Here is an 18818-nt window from a genome sequence, read left to right as displayed (position 1 = left end):
GTAACAGAATATTAGAACACAAGTTTTTATGCGTTCTTTACTAAAAAAATCAAGTCTTGAAATGGACCAAGTCACCACATGCAGGATGTGCATTCCAATGGCTTTAGGAATATTAACAGCTCTCAGTAACTGTTGAATGAGTATGTCTTGGTCTTTCCCCTGCCTCCTAGTGATCTCTGAATCAGGGTATCTTAAATGATTGAAATAGCTCTTGCAAAGAGCCATTTTCCACCTCTCTCTCATAACTTCTGCCATATGAACTTGGTATCAAAGCATAGGACTGCCTTTAAATAAAACTGAATTCTTGCATTGATAAGGATAAATAAGGGATAAATACATAGGACTGTATGAGGTAGTTTAGCAGTAGGATGAGGATACATAAGTTCAAGCACCTAAAAATATTTTCCATTTAAAACATCTAAATCAGGTAGTCAATAACCTATCCAGGAAAACTGAAAGACTCCTTGGATCCTCTCATCCAACACTTTTTGTGCACAAAGACACATTAGGCAATGAGGTGATTGGACTTCAAAAAAATGGGCTTCTAGATTTAATAGTGTATCATGTCCACTTGAATTATCATGATTTGCTTGAGAACAGTAAAGCATGCCTATTTCCCATTTAGTATCCCTGTCTGCCCTTACACATCCCTCTGTGAGGATTTCCACGAAGTGGAGAGGTCCACAAGGCTGGAAGCATGGGATTGCAAAGAGCCACATGGCAATTGCTCAGAGCAAAGATCAGAAAAACAGACATCACCAGTGCTACAGGCAAGGCCACTGCAAGCTAGTGAAATCCTTTCCATAATGTCTGTTTGGCTGTGAAATGCAGATATATTGAGTAGGGTCTTGTAGGAAGTAAAAATAAAATTTGGGAAAATAAGTCACTTTCAACGATTTAAGTGGATAGGTTGCAGAGTCAGAAAACACCACTGTGCTCACTGAATGAATCTGTTGCATTAGGCTATGCAAAAATTGCTTTTAAATGTATTTGTATTTATGTAAGAAATGTAATTTAGAAGAATCATAAGGTCTTAATTTCTGAAAGGTTTGTAATGGAAAACTATCAGACCTCAAAAGCCTGCACTGAGATCAAGTTTAAACCCTTTGAACTTTTCTAAGCAAAATAATAGATAACCCATCATTTTCAAAATCAGGTAGTTTGACAGACAGAGTTCTTTTATCTGGACCATGGATATGATGGATTCAAAGTTGTTCAGTAAACAGAAAAAGAGAAGCCTTTGTGCTTACATTCTTTGTCGGAACTGTAATGTACATATAAATCTTTCCTGTAAATTACTATTTTGAAAATGAACAATTGCCTTGATTAATGCCCTTTCTAAATATTGCAGGCACCCGGATATTTCCACGGATGCAAGGATGAATGCTAAATGTTAGATATATATGGTAAAAAACTAATCTGTTAAAAGTTAATGTGTTCTGGTAATCAACCATTCACCAATCTTCATTGCTAAGGGAGATGTTCTTTCCCTTCTCTGATTAATGGGTTATATAAATATTTAATTATATACCTTTTTTAGCAAGAATTGTACATAATCTGCTAAAATAATCTCATTCCATATGAATAAAATGTATAGTACTTCTGAAATATTTTGAAATATTTCAGACTTCTCTGATTTTTTCTGGATTTCAATACATAAAATATTCTATATTGTGTAGCTGTAATACTTCACAGGTGTTAGACAGCATGTAAAAATTCATTGTATTCTTTAAAAAGGCTGGTATTGGATGATTGTTTTCCTGCTGCACCTCACTGGCATACCATTACTCAATTGCTCAGATGTCAGGACTTCTCCAGTTTTCTAATGACATCTTTATTTTATTTGAACAGCAAACATCACCAAAACTGAGTAACAACAGCCTCCTTACCAAAATGTCAGGCATATGTCTAACATTTCACACCCAGGGGTGTTGATCCCAGTGCCAGAGTCCCCCCATACTCTGCACCTCACTTGGCACACTGTTTTCTGACCCTCCTGGGAAAACAGGGAGAACTCTATTTACTAAGTTACTTGAATATTATTTTGCAAGAAGATAGTTTGGCTGTTCAGAGGATTCAGCCACACTAGAACATAAACCAGTGACTTGTGACCCCACAGCACTGGTGGAAGGCAAAAAAGGTCATCAGTAAAGCTCATCACTGCAAAAGGTGCTCTGCATCAGATATTGACCAGCTGGAATGTCTCTCTTAAGGTTATTAGCACAAAATAATAACAAAATACCTGGCTCTACTTTTCTTTTAATGAATGGTTTTTAGGTAACAATAAGCTCTCTTCCTAATTCATAGAGGGTCTCATTATTTGATGCTATCAGCGTGCAGTGAGGTGAATCCTGAAAGAAGTGGGAGCTTGCCCTGCGTGTAAAGGGATTTTGTCTTCCACATCTGGTTGAAAAGCATAAAGTTGGGGATGATGTCTTAGAAAAAACACATTCATTTTGATGTGTATATAGGGGGCATTCTACATGTCAGTTAGGCTTTCATTCTTTGAGTAAAAAGTTTTGAGGAAAAAAACCCCTCAGTTATTAAAAAAAAATCACTTTTAAAATGGACTGAAAATTGTATGCAAATTTGAACTTAGCTACTACTTTGTCATCAAATCATAGTGTTTATGAAGTTATGACTGAGTAAGTTCATTAGTTCACTCTAAAACATTTGCCACTCACATTATAATATACATTTTTTTGTTTTAAGTAGGTAGAACTTGAATTCTATAGTTACCATGTTGATACTATAAATATAACCAAAGGGGTTTTTTCTTTTTCAAAACAAAGGCTGTTTTTGACATTAGATGGTTCCTTTCAGCAGTATATTTAGCTGAAATGACATGATTTGGCACTGTCAATGCTTTTGACTCATGATATTGAATGAAGCATTTTGAAAATAAACTCCTCTCCCTCTAATGTATTTAGGAAAAATCAAACATTATCTGAACCTCATTTTTAACTGCTTAAAGCAGAACTAACCCTTAGAGAAAATGGGCTCTTTTAAACTATGTTGGGTAGTAACAAACTGCTGAACTTCATGTAGTATATAAAGGACAAATAGAGTAGATTTGGAAGACTTATTTACATGGCTCCTTGTGATTCACACAAACCCATGAACTGCTTATTTCTTTTGGCAAGGGCTGCTAAAGCCACAATTCCTGATACAGTGGTGCAGATACTAATGTCAGCATAAAAATAGGGGCAAAAATTGATAGATCTTGGTGAAACAGAGGATGAGATCTCCTTTGCCATTGAAATCACGCAGAAGTGAAGTTGTCCAGATTTCTATCTGGTCAATGTAGAAAATAATCTACAGAGAAATAAAACAGCAGTCACAAAGCAAACTATGTATGTTCCCATCACATTTTTTTTTTAATTTCCTTTTTTCTGGACCTTTCTATCAGTCTGCTTTATAATATAACATCTATATTCCAGGCCTATAGAAGCAGTTTGCTACCATTCAAAGTGCTGAAATTAAGATGCAATTTTTGAAAATAAGAAGCCAGGAATAAATAACGAACAAATTTAGACACAAAAGGTGAAGTTGTTGTTAAAGACAGTATTTTATGAATCAGGAAATATTTTTCAGTCTTTTTGAATCACTGCCTCTGATGGCTCATCTGCCTTTAGGAAAAAACCCTCAGGAAAAAGAGTTCTATGCTCTAGGAAAAACAGATGCGGCATTTCATAGTACAATAAATTTTTATTGCTATTATAACAGAAAATTTTGACTTTTTGAACACTTGAAAATATTTAATCTCTGAGGACTACAAATTGATAATTTAATATTGTTTTCTTAAAATTATTATTATGGTACCTTGTCTGGCTTGGCAAGGAGCATGAAAAGGAACTCAGCCTGCTCATCCACAATGTTGGACTCATGTCCAAGCAAAGCAATTCAATCGTGACCCCACTTCAGTCTTCCCTCAGGTGTCTAGAAAAAAGTGAGTGTGGGTGCTTCAGCCAAAGGCCCCTAAAGAACATCTTTGCACCAGCAGACATCCCTATGTTCTTGTTCGTGAAAAAGTAAAGTGATATGAAGATAAATTTTTACATCATGGTCTTTACTTTGAGTATTGCTCTCTCCAGAACTGAAAGTTCAGTCAAAGTGCTCTATTCTGGTTTGCAAAACTAGTTTATCACAGCTTAAGTGCTAGATTTCTGGAGCAACAAAATGTCTATACAGCAAACACTTCAGCATAACCAACAGAAATTACTGATATATTACTCTTGGGTAAATATTTGCACAATATTCAAATATACCAGGAGTGTGTAGTTCCAAATATCTGGCCCTGAAACTATCCATATTTCAAGGAAACTTCTCCCAAATGTACTAATGTAATTTCCAGGCAATATAAATGCTCGTTATATTGGGCAGCTTTCCCAATCTTGGAGAAGAAAGAAATGTTTCTTCGGTGAGACTTCACAACTCCTAAATACTGATTACTTTTGCTTCTGGAGTAAGAATTCCCCTTTCTGCTCGCCACAGTCTTTCTTTTGTCCGCTACAGGTGTTGAAGGGGAAGCAGTTCAAAGAAGAGATACATATTTCTGAAGTAACAGGATTTGCTTTTAGCATACAGACTGAATTAGATATATTTATCGTTCCATAATTACAGAAACTCCTGCCTCCTTTAAGAGGTAAACATATGATCTATACTGCTTCATCCTTTCTTAGAAAAGCTGTGTGAAAATATCTCAAATGAGAAGGGAAGGTGGAAGGGAGAAGGGAAAGATGAATAGGAGTGAAGTGAAGGATTTGGACGATGGTGGGTTCATATGTTTCAAATACTAGTTGCAGCTATGTAAATTTTCTTTGCCAAAGACTTTCTGAAATAGAAAAACTTCTTTAGCTTTACCAGAATAAAGAAATTTGATAGATTTAGTGGATGTCAACATGTAATAATGAATAATTTTGTCATCTTATTTTTCTTTTGTCTTGTTGGCTGTTGAGTTCAACACAGATTGGGGTAACACAATAAAGTCTCCTTTGCAGTAAAAACTGTAAAGCATCCAAAGACCCATATAAACAGAATTTACTCATATTGTTATTTTTTGAACCGAAGGAGCATCTGACAGCTGCTGTAATTTTAGTGTCCTTGTTGTGTTCTTTACTGCACAAATACTCCCTATTTGATTTATATTCTATGTAAAGATCACAGATGGTTATAGGAATAAAGATAAAATAAACACAGAAAGAAAAGCAAATACAAGGTCACAAATGTTATCAAATACGCATTCTGACAGTAGCATAAGGTTGTCGTTTTTGTTAGTGTTTCCTCCATTGTAGGATCAAATAGTTGTTCTGATTTGGCAACTGGACTTTCTTCATTAATGCAGCTGGTGGGAGAAAGAAAACTGCAATCTGTTGTGAAGTCAAAAGACACAAGAAAGGGAATTCAGGTTTAATGAAAAGTCTTGTAAAGGAAGTCAAATTGTTGTATTAACAGTTCAATTAATGTAAAAGTTCGCATTTGTTATATTTCATTAGCAATGCAGAAAATACAGTTTAAAAGATGAAATTACTTTTTTCTTCAATTTGTCTTTAATTAGACTTGCCACTGATGTTTTCCCTTTTGTCCTAAATGTATGTGAGAATTAACAAAATATGTTAGAAAACTTTAATCAACAGGTAGTATCAGGGGAGCTGTTTACTGTCCAAAATTCCAGACCTAAGTCTACCTTTTTCTATGTTCATGCTCCAGAAAAGTCTTAACAGATCTAGGAGATAACTAGCAATATTAGTTAGTCCAAATATGGTTTTTTGAGCTTCATTTTTAGGATGCTTAGTCTTATTTAAATTAGTCACGGACATTTTGTCTATGTGGGAAACCATCATTGTCCTTGTGCAATACCCTCACTAACACTGAAAACAAGAGATTCTGAAGTTTTTAAAATAGGTTCACATGCCTATTTTTATTCAGCTTTAGGATGCTTTTAAAAGTTCCATTAGTATGGCAGAATGAGCTCCTTTTGACTTGGTGTGATGCTTACTCTGAAGATTTCTAACTTCAAAACTCTTGTTCTCTATTAAAGCCCTTGTATTTCCACTTCTTCATTTAAAACCTTCATTGCTTGAAAACCTGTAGATAGCATATACAGTTGATTGATAAAAAACTAAAGCAATACAATAGGGATGATAGAAAGTTTATGGTCTACTTTTGCTGATCCTCACTATCATTCAGAATCCAAGCTGGCATTTTCCAAACCTGAGATGATATCCAAAGAGAACAGATTGACCTATGGACTCTACCCTGTGGTGTTCTGGGCCAGGTGGCTTTTCAAAGTGTGTTCTTTCTGCCCCATGTACCATCTGAACAGGTGTTCCATGAAGTTTGAATGACGGCCAGCCAGCTCAAAAATAACTAGGGAGTAGAGGTGAAGGAATCAAGGGGCTGAAGGCAGAAATATGGATAGAAGTAAATGAAAACCAAAAAGGAAAAGGTTACATTGGAGTAGACATGGGTAAATAAGTAAAGCTTGGGAAGAGATGAGGTACAAAATATTGTAAGTAGGAAAAGAAAGATACAAAAAGTGACAAAATGTAGCAATAAATAAATAAAAAAAAAAAAAAAAAAGATGGAAAAAAGCTAGGAAAAGGATAAAAATATGAAAAAATGAGAATAAGAATTTTACCTTTAAATAAAGGTAGAAAAAAGGATGATCAAATCATCTACTATTGTCTCTAATGGAGAGGTTCTTTGAGACTGAAGTGTATCCATTAATTACATGGATATGCATTATAACTGTGATTTTAATAAACTTAATCCTTATAATCCCAATTTAAACCAATACAGAATTCAGATGTATATCAGTTAAGTACAGTAATTTCACGAATACAAGCCACACCATTTTGACTAAAATTTTGATCCCACCCCGGAAATGTGGCTTACACTCAGGAGCGGCTAATATGTGAATAATTTTCTGACATTTACAACCCCGGAAGTGCCAGCCAGGGTGCTGAACCGAGCACCTGCCAGTAAAACCCAGGATTTTGCGATTGTTACAAATTGGTTACTCTGTTGCGTGGCGGGTGGGGCCAGCTCAGTGCCGGCAGAGCGGGGTGGGGGAGGGAGGCAGGGGAGCTCCCTCCTTCAGGCAGGGGAGAGGCGGGGGGCTCTGTGCTGACATCCCCGCGGCCCGTGGGGTAAGCGGGGGGCTCCTGTCCCCGCCTGCTGTGGCAGGAGCAAGCAGGCTCCTTCCCTGCCCTCTGCCACCGCCGCAGGTGCCGGCAGGCCCTGTCCCCGCCTGCCACAATGGGGCAGCGCCGGGCCAGGGTAAGTGAGCCCAGAGGTGGCGGCCGGTCCCGAGCGGCCCCGTCGAGTGGCAGGGCCGAGCTGGGCCACCTGGCCCCGCTGGCAGCCCCGAGCGGGCCGAGCCTGCACAGCCCGAGTGGAGCCAGTAAACCTTGCCCTGCCGCGGTTCTGTTACTATTTGGTAACTTTGTTGCACGCGAGTCCTCGCTGTGAACGACAGAGCGGCGTATAATCAGGTGCGGCTTATTTATGGACAAAGAACGAAATGTTTGCCAACACTCGGAGATGCGGCTTATAGTCTGTGCGGCTTGTAATCGTGAAATTACTGTAATTCAAGATAAAATCACACTCTCTATATAAAATATTACCTGTGTTTTTATATGTATAAGGAAGACTATACATTGTAATAACTGCAAAGATGAAGCTATTGAGGTGACTGGAGCAGAAGACTGAACACGAATAAAATAGTAACAAATGTGAACAACAAATTAAGAACTATTTTGACTAAGACATATTGCAGTCATATTTATCCAAGCAGCTTGAGACATATTTAAATCTGAATTGGCAGAATTGTTATGAATGAATGTACACTCTTTACATGCTCAATAAACAGAAAGTAAATATAGCATCCTTGAGTAATTTACAGAAAACGTTAAAGGCTGGAGCTGTTAATTAGTGTTTAAGTCTAGAGAAAAGAGAAATTAACCTACCTTTACTCCTTTTAAGACACAAGACTCTGTCTAAATTATAGTTAGTTTCAAATTACCCTTGAAACATTTATAAATTGTATTATAAAACTCTCAGTGCGTATAACTATGTGGCTGGATCTTAGGTTTAGTGGAACAATACAGTTCTGATTGGAAGGAAATACATTTCCTCTTCTAAAACTTTTTATGTCATTTCTGGCCCAAAATATAAAATAGCATTCAACCAGCTTTCACCAAATTAAAAAAACACAGGAAAGTACAGGACTCTGCCAGGAATTAACAGTGTCTGGATCTCACCTCTTGTGTAACAAGAGAATACTTACCTTAGGGAAGCTAATTTTCCTTGTAAAATTGGACCATAATTGTGAAAGCCAAAAATGTAAAATAAGTGAGACAGTTCCCACTAGCAGAAAGAAATGTAGGAAATCACATTGCCAGGATCAGTCAGACATGGAGGCAACAGAATTTTTCCCCCACCTCATTTTTATAGCTAGGAACTTGACTAAAATAATACCATTATTCGGGGTCCTAAGGAATAGGTTTTTTTATTATGCTAGGATGAATATCTTGATAACATGTCAAATTCTGTGATAGAGTTGCACAGGAGGGACGCCAGGTGACTTGCCTTAGATATACTACCCATAGAAAACTAAATTTGTTGTGTTCTCTTTCATCAGAGGCTCATTCTGTTGTTCTTAAATAGCCTTCCATAGCTTTCTCCAATTCACAGTACAGTTTGTACAGTTTCTTGTGTTTTTCCTTATAAGTCCATAAGACAGGGACTTTCAACAGATAGGTTGGTGATTTATGATATACTTTATAAAAAACCCAAACCCCTTAGAGTGAAATGGATAGGGTGCTATTGGAAGATTTAAGAGTGGTGTTGGATATTACATTACAATTACATATTTGGATTCCTAAATATTCATAAAAACCATAATTGCATACTTTCTAATTAGCTTCACCATAAAAATAAAGCCTGATTGAGTTTTTTGTTGTTTTTAGTATAAGTTGTTCCCTGGCTCTAGGATACTTTCACCCTTCATCAAATGTCTTATGAAAGGCACTGATGTATAGAATAATTAAAATGTGATACTAAAAGATCCGAAGTGAATGAAACTGAACAGAGCATTAGTTTATTACATATACACACCTATTTCAAGAAGACATTTGTAAAGCAACTTTTCTTTCAAGCAGCAACTAGACTTCAAGATCCCAGTGATATTGCAACTTGCTCTTTGCCCCAGGAAAGATAAAACTTTCAGCTCTCTAAATATTAATTCTTTGAGAAAGACATAATCCTTAAGAGGACTTGAGTTTGACAAAGGCAAAAATAGAGCAGTAAATTCAAGTCTCTCAAAAGAAATCACATGACTTACAATGTTACTAATAAATAAAAATTTTGTCTGTTTTTCAAAAGATGACTAGCAGTCTCATGAGTATTTAAATACACATCACATATCTTCCTTCTGTGGCAGGCATAATTTTAAAACAAATACAGAACTCATCTTGTAAGATATTACTTTATGTTGTTAAAGCAGAAATCTGATTAATTACTCTCAACTTAGGAGAAAATTACAAAAACCTGTAAAAATATAAACCTCATGACTGGTATTTACACAGATCCCAGAATTAAAAATAACTGCTTTTCCATTTAATTACTTTGGCTATTAGTTTGTTAGACATTTTTTCACATTTCTAAAATATAAATATTGCAGCTAGACAACGTAGCTTGGAAGACATGACAGCCAGATTTGGCAGTCAGTTTATCCATTCTGGGTGTAACCCCAGTTGGGCTCTTGTACTACTCAAGGCGTATCCTTTTAATAAATACCTATTTTATCCCTTTTACTCTGTCTAATCTCTGTTTCCAGGTATCACTGAGAATTGAGCTCCTGGAAATGAGAGCTTAACTGGACTTTAGTTTTAAATTAGCTGCATTCCTTTAGGCACAAAGTTAACTATTTTAATGATCTTTTTGAGGATCAAGAGCAAGTTAAACTTGTCATTCAAAGTCCCACAAGTGATCAGAATTAATTTCATGCCACTAAAGAGGGCGATATAAATACATTCATTCCACTTATTTTGCCAAATATCTTTCACAAATAATAGCACTAAGTAAAGGGCTTATAAAAAACATAAAGTTATAAAAAGAAAGAGACCTTTTGTCACTAATGCAAACTGAAGACACAATTAAGTGTAGGAAACCACCACATGATGCTAAACTATCCTTTTAAGAAGGAATGGAAAAGTAATTTATCAATCTATTTTACTCCAATATCACAGTATTTCTATCCTCCTGAGCATCTTTTCATTGAAATTAAGGATCACATTTTCCTACATTGCAGAGTGTGGAAGAATCTTAATCTTGTCAGTTTTCCGGAATTTTGACTGGTTTTCTCTGCTATCTTTTGCTTCTGTCACCCTGATAAAATTTAAAAAGGGGTAAAATTCCCAGCCTACTAAAATAGAGAGGATCTGAAAGGTTAACACAGTACATCAAGTGATATTACTGTACATGAAAAATTTAATGTCTTATTCACAGTTTAGGAATTAGTAATAAGGACAGAGAATTACAGAAAAAAATCTAGTCCTTATAATAATGTTTGTAATAAGAACAGAAAGTGGTACTGGGAAAAAAAATGCTTTTGAAGTGCACAGTTGAAATTGTAATCCAGAGCTTGAATTGTGAAAGAGTCTACAATGGACACCATCAAATGAAAAGCAGATGTAAAAGAAACCAAAACTAAGGAAAAATTCAGTACTTTGATAAATGTTCATCATAAATTATGAAAACTTGAGAACTTGGTTTATGGGGGTAATCTGTGATTTTAAAGAACTTTATCTTTTTGGTACTTTTTTTTTATAGCTAATCATCAACAAAATCTCTGCAAGTTTGTCTGAAGAACCAGACAGCATTTTCAAGCAGAAAGCAGAATAAATAGTACCATTTTCTGTTATTGCTTCTAAATTTGACTATATGCAGGTGCTGTTCTGAAACACACGTGTTAAAATTAATTGTAAAAATCTGATTATTTAAGTAATGAACAGAATGTTAGAAATACTTCAAAAGGAAATTTTGTGCCTGATCAAAGTATTTAGAAACAGTCCCATCATAAAATAGTGTCTTCTCTAACCTGAAGGTAGAATACTCTACCAAAACTTAACTACAGTAAATTCACGAATACAAGCCGCACTGAGTATAAGCCGCTCTGTGTTTGCAGCGAGGACCCACGTGCAACAAAGTTGCCAATTAGTAACAGAATTGCGGCAGGGCGGGGTTTACTGGCTCGGCTCGGGCCACGAGGGCTCGGGGCTGCCGACAGGGGTGGGTGGCCAAGCTCAGTGCTGCCGCTCGGTGGGGTCGCTCGGGGCCGGCCGCCGCCACTGCTGGGCTCGGTCACCCCGGCCCCGCGCTGCCCCACGGCGGCAGGGGGGGCACAGAGCCCGCCCGCACCTGCAGTGGCCATGGGAGCCGGGGATGGAGCCTGCCTGCTCCTGCGGCGGCGGTACGCGGGAACGGGAGCCCCCCGAGCCACGGGGCCAAGCGGAGAGAGCTGTCCCTGCTTCCCCCGAGTCGCGGGGCCAAGCGGAGAGAGCTGCCCCTGCCTCCTCCGAGCCGTGGGGCCAAGAGCTGTCCCTGTCTCCCCCGAGCCACGGGGCCAGTAGAAAAGAGCTGTCCCTGCCTCCTCCGAGCCGTGGGGCCAAGCGGAGAGAGCTGTCCCTGCCTCCCCTGAGCCGTGGGGACAGCAGAAGGGAGTTGCCCCACCTTTCCCACCCCCTGTGTTGCCTGCACAGAGCAGCTCCACCTGCCACGCAACAGAGTATCAATTTGTAACAACCGTGTAAATGCAGGGTTTTACTGGCAGGAGCTCGACTTTGCAGTTTGCACTGACTTGGTTTGCACTCCCAGGGTTGAAAATGTCAGAAAATTATTCACATATTGGACGCACCTGAATATTAGCCGCTTTCACGGTATGAGAGCAAAATTTTGGTCAAAACAGTGCGGCTTGTATTCGTGAAATTACTGTATCTCATTTTTTTTTTCTTTAGCCTTATTTCCTAAGCACGTAACTAAGTCTAAAACTAGAAACTAGCAACAGTAAGAGAAGAAGGTTGAATCTTGTCCAACTCATTAATTTAGAACTGAAATTTCTGTAAAATGGAGCGCTTTTCCTGTGTCCAAATTCAGTGGAAAACCACAGTGCATATGAAATACTTAGTCTCTAGTTTGTTTCAACCATTAAAAAACTTCATCAAATACTTCCATGGTAACTTCTTATGACACTCTACTCCCAATGGAGAAAGAGTGATACTCTGTTCAAGGCTGAATATTCAATTTAACTTCTGACTTACAAGCATCATTATGCCAGTTTAACAGTGGGCTCTCAGACTCTCACATGAACTGACTGACAGTGGGAACAATTTAGCTGCTACTTGCCCATATAAGAAAAGAAAAAAAAAACAAAAAAAAAAAAAAACCCAAACAAAAAAAACCCAAACAAACAAGTGAAAAAGCCTTTGTTACTGGGATATTTGTCTGCATCTACTTTAGTGAATTGTTCAATTGATGGTGAGGTTCTAAATCAAGGACTCAGAGTACCCATTTCATCATATCACCTGTGTTCCTCTCACCTTCCACTGTAGATGAATTCTAGCTGTGTTTCATGGTCTGAATGACCATTTGCAAGCAGAATGCATCAAATTGACAATACAAACACATTCTTGACTACATTAATAAAAAAAAGAGTCCAGTTCATGCAGTCCAAGACCACTCTAATACATTAGCATTGTTCCAGTTCTATCTTCAAAACAGAACCCACAGTAGAAATAAATGTAAAAATAGTCTTAATAGACATCATGGAAGTTATTTAAAATTAAGTTTCCATCTGTCACTAAGATTGATAGTGGTTATAGCTGTTCTGTACTAATTTCAAAACAATGACAATTTTTAAAACTGAGGAGCTACAAAAAATTATTTTGATCTTTGCACATTAGCATCTTAACAAATCAGACTGTGGTGATTTTGAAATTATCCATTTCAATTAAAAATATATATAATTATATAGAATATATATGTTTTTTCTGATGAAGATTATATTAAAGGAGCATGCAAATAATTCTATAAAATTTTTCCTATAAATAGCATTTGGTTAATGCATTTATTATTTAATTATTTAATAATGCAATTCAAGCCAAAAAGAATTTATCTAGCTTTTGCAGGAAAAAAAATATTTGTCAGTGTCATGTGTCTCCTGCCTGTACATACTGAGGAAAGGATCAAAGTAAATATTGAGTGTCCAGGTTTCTTTCAAACTGTTAATCAGTGGGTTGAAGAATATTCTTAAATATGAATAAAGAAGAATGATTGTTTTTTCACCATTCTGGCCTTGAGTGGGAAATAGATTGAATTATTAAAGTGGAAATAAGAAATTGGAACAAATGCAATTTGCCTGTCTTACCACTCAAGTCCTGCTGCAAAATCACTTCAGCTGCCTTGAGGTAAGAGAGAAGATGCAAGCATTTAACTGTTCCTGCAATTCAAAGGAAGACAGAATCTCCTGTTGTTAAGTAAAAATGAAGAAGAAAGTTCCTCTAAATTTACAGTACTAAGCAAATAGTTTAAATATGTAAACGAGGTTGAATATTAATCTTGTCATACATATTTCATATAAACGTAATAGCATAATGAAATCTATCCTGCTTTCCAAGTTTTTGTAATTTTATATAATTACCTACTTATCTCCTTTATACAGTTTTGACAAAAAGTCTAATATTGACTTTTTTTGGAAAGTCATCCTAAAAATTTCTTGTTATTTGCCATGTGACTTTAGACAGAAAATGGCTTGACACATGCTAGGGATGTCACTGTTACTTAATGACCCAGGATATGGAAAAACTAGTGAATTGGCCACATAACATAACCAACGCCTATAGTGGATATGAAATGCTGGTATGATCCATTAATAAATAATGATCATTTTTTATTACTCTGTGCAAGATGTTGAACAAAAGAAAAACACCCTGTGAATTAGGTTTTGAAACTGCAAATTATAATTCCAAATTCCAAGTGTGTCAAAATGGGAAAGTGCTATGGTCTCTATAAATTGAGGTATATACAGAGGAGGAGTTAGATTTGCATAAAATTTTCTTTGCAGCATTGCTTCAGTGGTAATTGCAGTCACTGCAGCTACCCATCTGCTCTTTGGTTTTGAAGTCAGCATTGGATACTATCTGAAGGATATGACTTGGCAGACAGATATGCTCTGCTACTTAGACTCTGAGTATCTGTTTAGTGATCACTTAAAAAAACTGAGAGTAGAAGAGAGGGGTCTTTAATTGTCCTAGGTCTGTTCTTTAAATATTACTAAGAATAGTACCTTCAGGTTCTGCCTATCCCTGGTTACTGTTCACAGATGCTTTAGGGCTGTTGAAAGATCTTTTTGAAAAATAAATGACTGAAAATAGAAAGACTAGAGTATGACTCTGGAGCAAAGAGAAACCCTTTCCCCAAGCCTCCTGTAGCTTAAGGAACTTACTAGACATCAGGTTGGCTTTTGCAAATTCACGAGGATCAGTTCTGCCTGTGAAGAATTTTGCCCCTCCCTTGGAACAGGAGGTAACAATGTGTATGAAGGTCACCCATTTTTGGATATAATACACATGTGAATAGGGAAACCTTCTGTGAAATTTCACAGGAAATGCATTTAGGAGTTCCAAAGATTCATCGTAAGGGTTTCAACCCATGATTACTCAGACTGACTAGAGCTCCTGACGGCAAAAAAACAACCAAACAAGAAAAACTTTTAGAAAACATACAAGAACTTATATGCCTACATAAGTTTTTATCAGTCAGGACTTCAATTATTCATGGCAGTTGTCTAACTGCAAGAAAAAATTTAAAGGCAAGCCAGTCTACAACTCTCTGACCACCCCTCCACCCCTGAAGCCTCTTCTTTCAGCTTCTACAAAATTGTTTCTCTTCCACTGTTATTTTATTTTATTTATTTTATATTTTTTATTTATTTTATTTATTTATTGATATTTCAGTTGGACACTATGCTTCAATTCCAAGGTGAAGTTTGTTTAAAATATAAAAGGAGGAACAAATGGAACTCAAAGAGAAAAACATACCTGCAGGAACCAACAGGGTACATGTGCTTGCCATTGTCAGGTTTTCTTTCCTTTGAGCCTGAAATGAATATATGGAGTTTGCAACTGTATATTGAATTTAACTAATCTCAGTGACTTCTTTAAAATGTGTATGAAGCCAGTTAGAGGTAATGGAAAGAAACCCTGAAACAAAAAAGAAAGAAACTCTTACTACTCTGAGACTTCCTGCATTTTTGCAAAATTACACCATTCTTTCCTTTCAAACAAACATGTTATGCCTTCTTAACTCCAGGCAGAATATTTCATCTTAACACTGACATCTAACAATGGAGCTTCTGCTGATCTTTGCATGAAAAGTGAATGTATAGTGGAGATTTCCCAGGTTTCTAAAGTTTACATCATGAGCAGACTTACAAAATTATACTTTTAACTCTTTTTTCTTTTTTCTTTTTTTTTTAATGGGAATAATTATGCTCTTATGGTCAATTAAAATCACTGATTTCTGATATTTAAATCCACATGCCTCCGCTAAACTGGAATACGCTTCTTAAAAATTATTTTTCCTCTCACAATTCTTTATATAGTCTGAATTCTTCATGATTTTCCTGCTGCTTTCACTTCTGGTTTGTTTCTCTTTTTGCACTCCCCTTCATGCTGCCTGTTAAAGTGCTCTGAATTTTAATAATCAGTTTCGATATTGAAATTTTATCTTTGGAATTTTAAGCTTAGGTACCACTAAGATTAATGGGTTAAAGGTGAGCCTTTGGTTAAGACTGCCAGTTATAAACTATTTGAATAATTGCCCATGAATAAGGCTGTTAAAAAGTAGGGTATTCAGAGCAAACTGAACAGATTCTGTGATCAATATGTGTATATATATGGATTATATTTTTTTCACTTGCCTTAGGATTCATCTACTGAATTCATTCTCTGACGGTTCACACAATTATAAACTAGAAAACACCTGTAGAAAAACAAAATTCTCAGTGAATGACTGATCCGTTCTCAGGAACATTATTATTTCTATGTGTTGCAACCTCCAGCCTTTACAACCTGACAAACTAGTACACATATTTTTTATTCCCTTTAATGTCCTTACTTTTTCATGGTTTTTATCCAGAAATCAATTTCAGACTAAAATTTTCAAGCAAATAATTTATTTGTCTTGCTATGAGAACACTTTATGATGTTGTTTAGAAACCAGTTGGTTTTTCACTCTCAATTTCTAGCATCTGCTAGGGCTCTTGGCATAAAGATGAATGCTACTTCAGACATCTACAGTAATTTCACGATTACAAGCCGCATGGATTATAAGCCGCACTTCCGGGGTGTCAGCAACATTTCATTTTTCCTCCATAAATAAGCCGCACCAGATTGTAAGCCGCATTTTCATTCGCAACAAGGATCCGCGTGCAACTTTCACAAAGTTGCCATTTAGTAACAGAATCACGGGATCACAGGGTTTACTGGCTCGGATCGGGGCCGTGCAGGCTTGGATGTGCCCCGCTTTTCCCCTGCAGGGGCCAGGAGAGCTCGGATCGGCCCCGCCACCCCCCCACCAGGTCTGTGACGGTTCGGATTGGCTCAGGGTCGTGCGGGCTTGTACTTCCGGATTAGTAAATTTCTGAACCTCATCAACGTATTAGCCGCACCTTCTTATAAACCGTTCTTCAGGTTTGGACCAAAATTTTAGTCAAAATGGTGTGGCTTGTAATCGTGAAATTACTGTAATTCCTGAAGAATTCTTTCTAATATTCTAATTTTGCACTCAGTTTATACTCCTCTGTCTGTAAGGACTATGCATCTATAATTCCTTTCAAAAAGCTATAGTATTAAGTATTTTTTGTCTGATTTTTGCACAACTAGGTGTTGAGTTATTTATGACCAGTGATGCTAAGTGCTGCTTTCTAGTAAAATTGGCCCTCGTGTGACAAACTCCATTTTCACAAAACACATTTTCCCAAGGTGACCAGTAAACTTTCATCTAAATTTTAGGTTAGGACTTGGGGGAACAAAGTAGCACAGGCATGTTTTTCATTGAAATAAAACTTTTTTTGGGAATTGCACAACTAGTAAAGCTTACAACCCATTAAATATCCAGAGGAAAACATAAAACACTTCTACTTCCTACTGCTGTACCCCAATTCAGTAAAATTTGCTGAACTTTTGCTATGTTGACATCATAGGGGATGAATTTTACTCATCAATTACTTTTACAGAAACATCTGCTATGTTTTTGGTGAGTTGTTTGGTTCCTCAGAAAAGAACAAACTGGACCTGCAGACTTTTGGACCGGGTGGATCATGAGCTAACCCAGCTGTATGGAGGCAAACTCAGCCTTGATTCTTCGGAAAGAAAAGTCTCAGCATGGACATGTGCCTTGTTCTGTTGGAAGGGGCAGTGAGTCCACAGCATGGTACATGTAGAGAAGAAAAAAATAATTTCTCCTTAAGTAATTGTGAAGTCAACCTAAATCACTCCAAATCTCAGAAGAATACACATTTTAGAGGAAAAAATTTGTGAAATTATGATGATGATGGTTCATATAAGATCCATTTTAAAATGCATGTATTATCAGTTTAAACACAAAAATAAGTCTTTTAGTCTTTTACCACCTTTTCTCCTTGTCAAAAGACAAGACTTTTTCACCCATCAATTTACAAGGTACACTTGAGAACCAATTAAATTTTATATTTCTGTAAGAAAAGCATTAGATGACAGATAACCTTTTCAAACACTATCATAAAATATTATATTGTTATTATATTATTAACCATAGCTCATAAAGCATTCTCTTGGTTAGTCTTCATATACACATGACTGAAAAATAACCAGTGAAATTCAAAGGTTAGAGATTAGATGGATCTCAAATGGAATTTTATCACCTCAGGAAAAAAAATATTACGAATTTCACACACGGTTATTTTGATTATCCTAGAATACATTTGATGTTGATTAATTTTGGATTGATTTGAAATAGAAAGCAAGAGCTGCAAATCCTGGAACAGTTCAGCAGCTTTCTCAGTTTATAAACTAGTGTGGCAGATAATTTATTAACTAATTTAGGCAGGGGCTATTTGATTAATTATTGGGATATTTTTCTCAGGTGAAAGTTTTTCTCTCATTGCACAGCAATAATTTCCATTTTGTTCTTCTGTGATATTTTCCTTCTGGGTCAAAAATAAAATTTAGGTGAAACAGGTAGGAAAAGGGAACCTTGAAAGTGTTTAGAAATATAATCCAGAGACATTTCAGTTGTAGATTAAGAATAAATTTAGAATATTTTCTTCTGTAATGGTGAGGAAACTGTCTTTTAATACAATGTCACATTTTGATAGATTTTATCCTAGAGGAAACCTGAGATTGCATTGGTTGTGTGCTAGGTCACAATACTGGATGCATATTCTGCCTTTCATAGCAGTGCCGAAGTAATAAAGGGAAAAAAACCCAATAAATATTTCTGTTGCAGGCAAGTTTATTGACTTTGTTTTTGAATCAGCCTGGTGATCCATGGAAAATATACATACTTTAACATTTACATTCTCCATCGGAGCTACAGTGAAATGTCAGCTGGAGAAAACTTTGCTATAATACCACATCTTAAAAACAAACACCAGAAGCTTCTTTTTTTTTTATATTGTTTCCAGTATTTTCTCCAAAGTAGAGATTTAAGTGAGCCATTTACCACTACAGGGCGAAGTCTAGTTTGGTACCAAGCAGTGGCAGCTCCATCGCCTG

General features: G+C 36.6%; 1 long non-coding RNA gene across 1 annotated transcript; it reads right to left on the bottom strand.

Moving 5' to 3' along the window:
* Positions 1-3833: 3833 nt before the first annotated feature.
* On the bottom strand, positions 3834-15216 carry LOC116996869. The gene is made up of 3 exons (XR_004418034.1): positions 15102-15216; positions 13430-13501; positions 3834-5369 (listed from the first exon to the last, which is right to left on the bottom strand). It is a non-coding gene; the product is annotated as an uncharacterized LOC116996869 (long non-coding RNA).
* Positions 15217-18818: the final 3602 nt, after the last annotated feature.

This window comes from Catharus ustulatus, chromosome 5 (assembly GCF_009819885.2).
Source record: "Catharus ustulatus isolate bCatUst1 chromosome 5, bCatUst1.pri.v2, whole genome shotgun sequence".
In the NCBI taxonomy this organism is placed as follows: Eukaryota; Metazoa; Chordata; class Aves; order Passeriformes; family Turdidae; genus Catharus; species Catharus ustulatus.
Note: the sequence above shows the minus strand (reverse complement) of the source record. Positions and strands in the feature narration are given on the sequence as shown.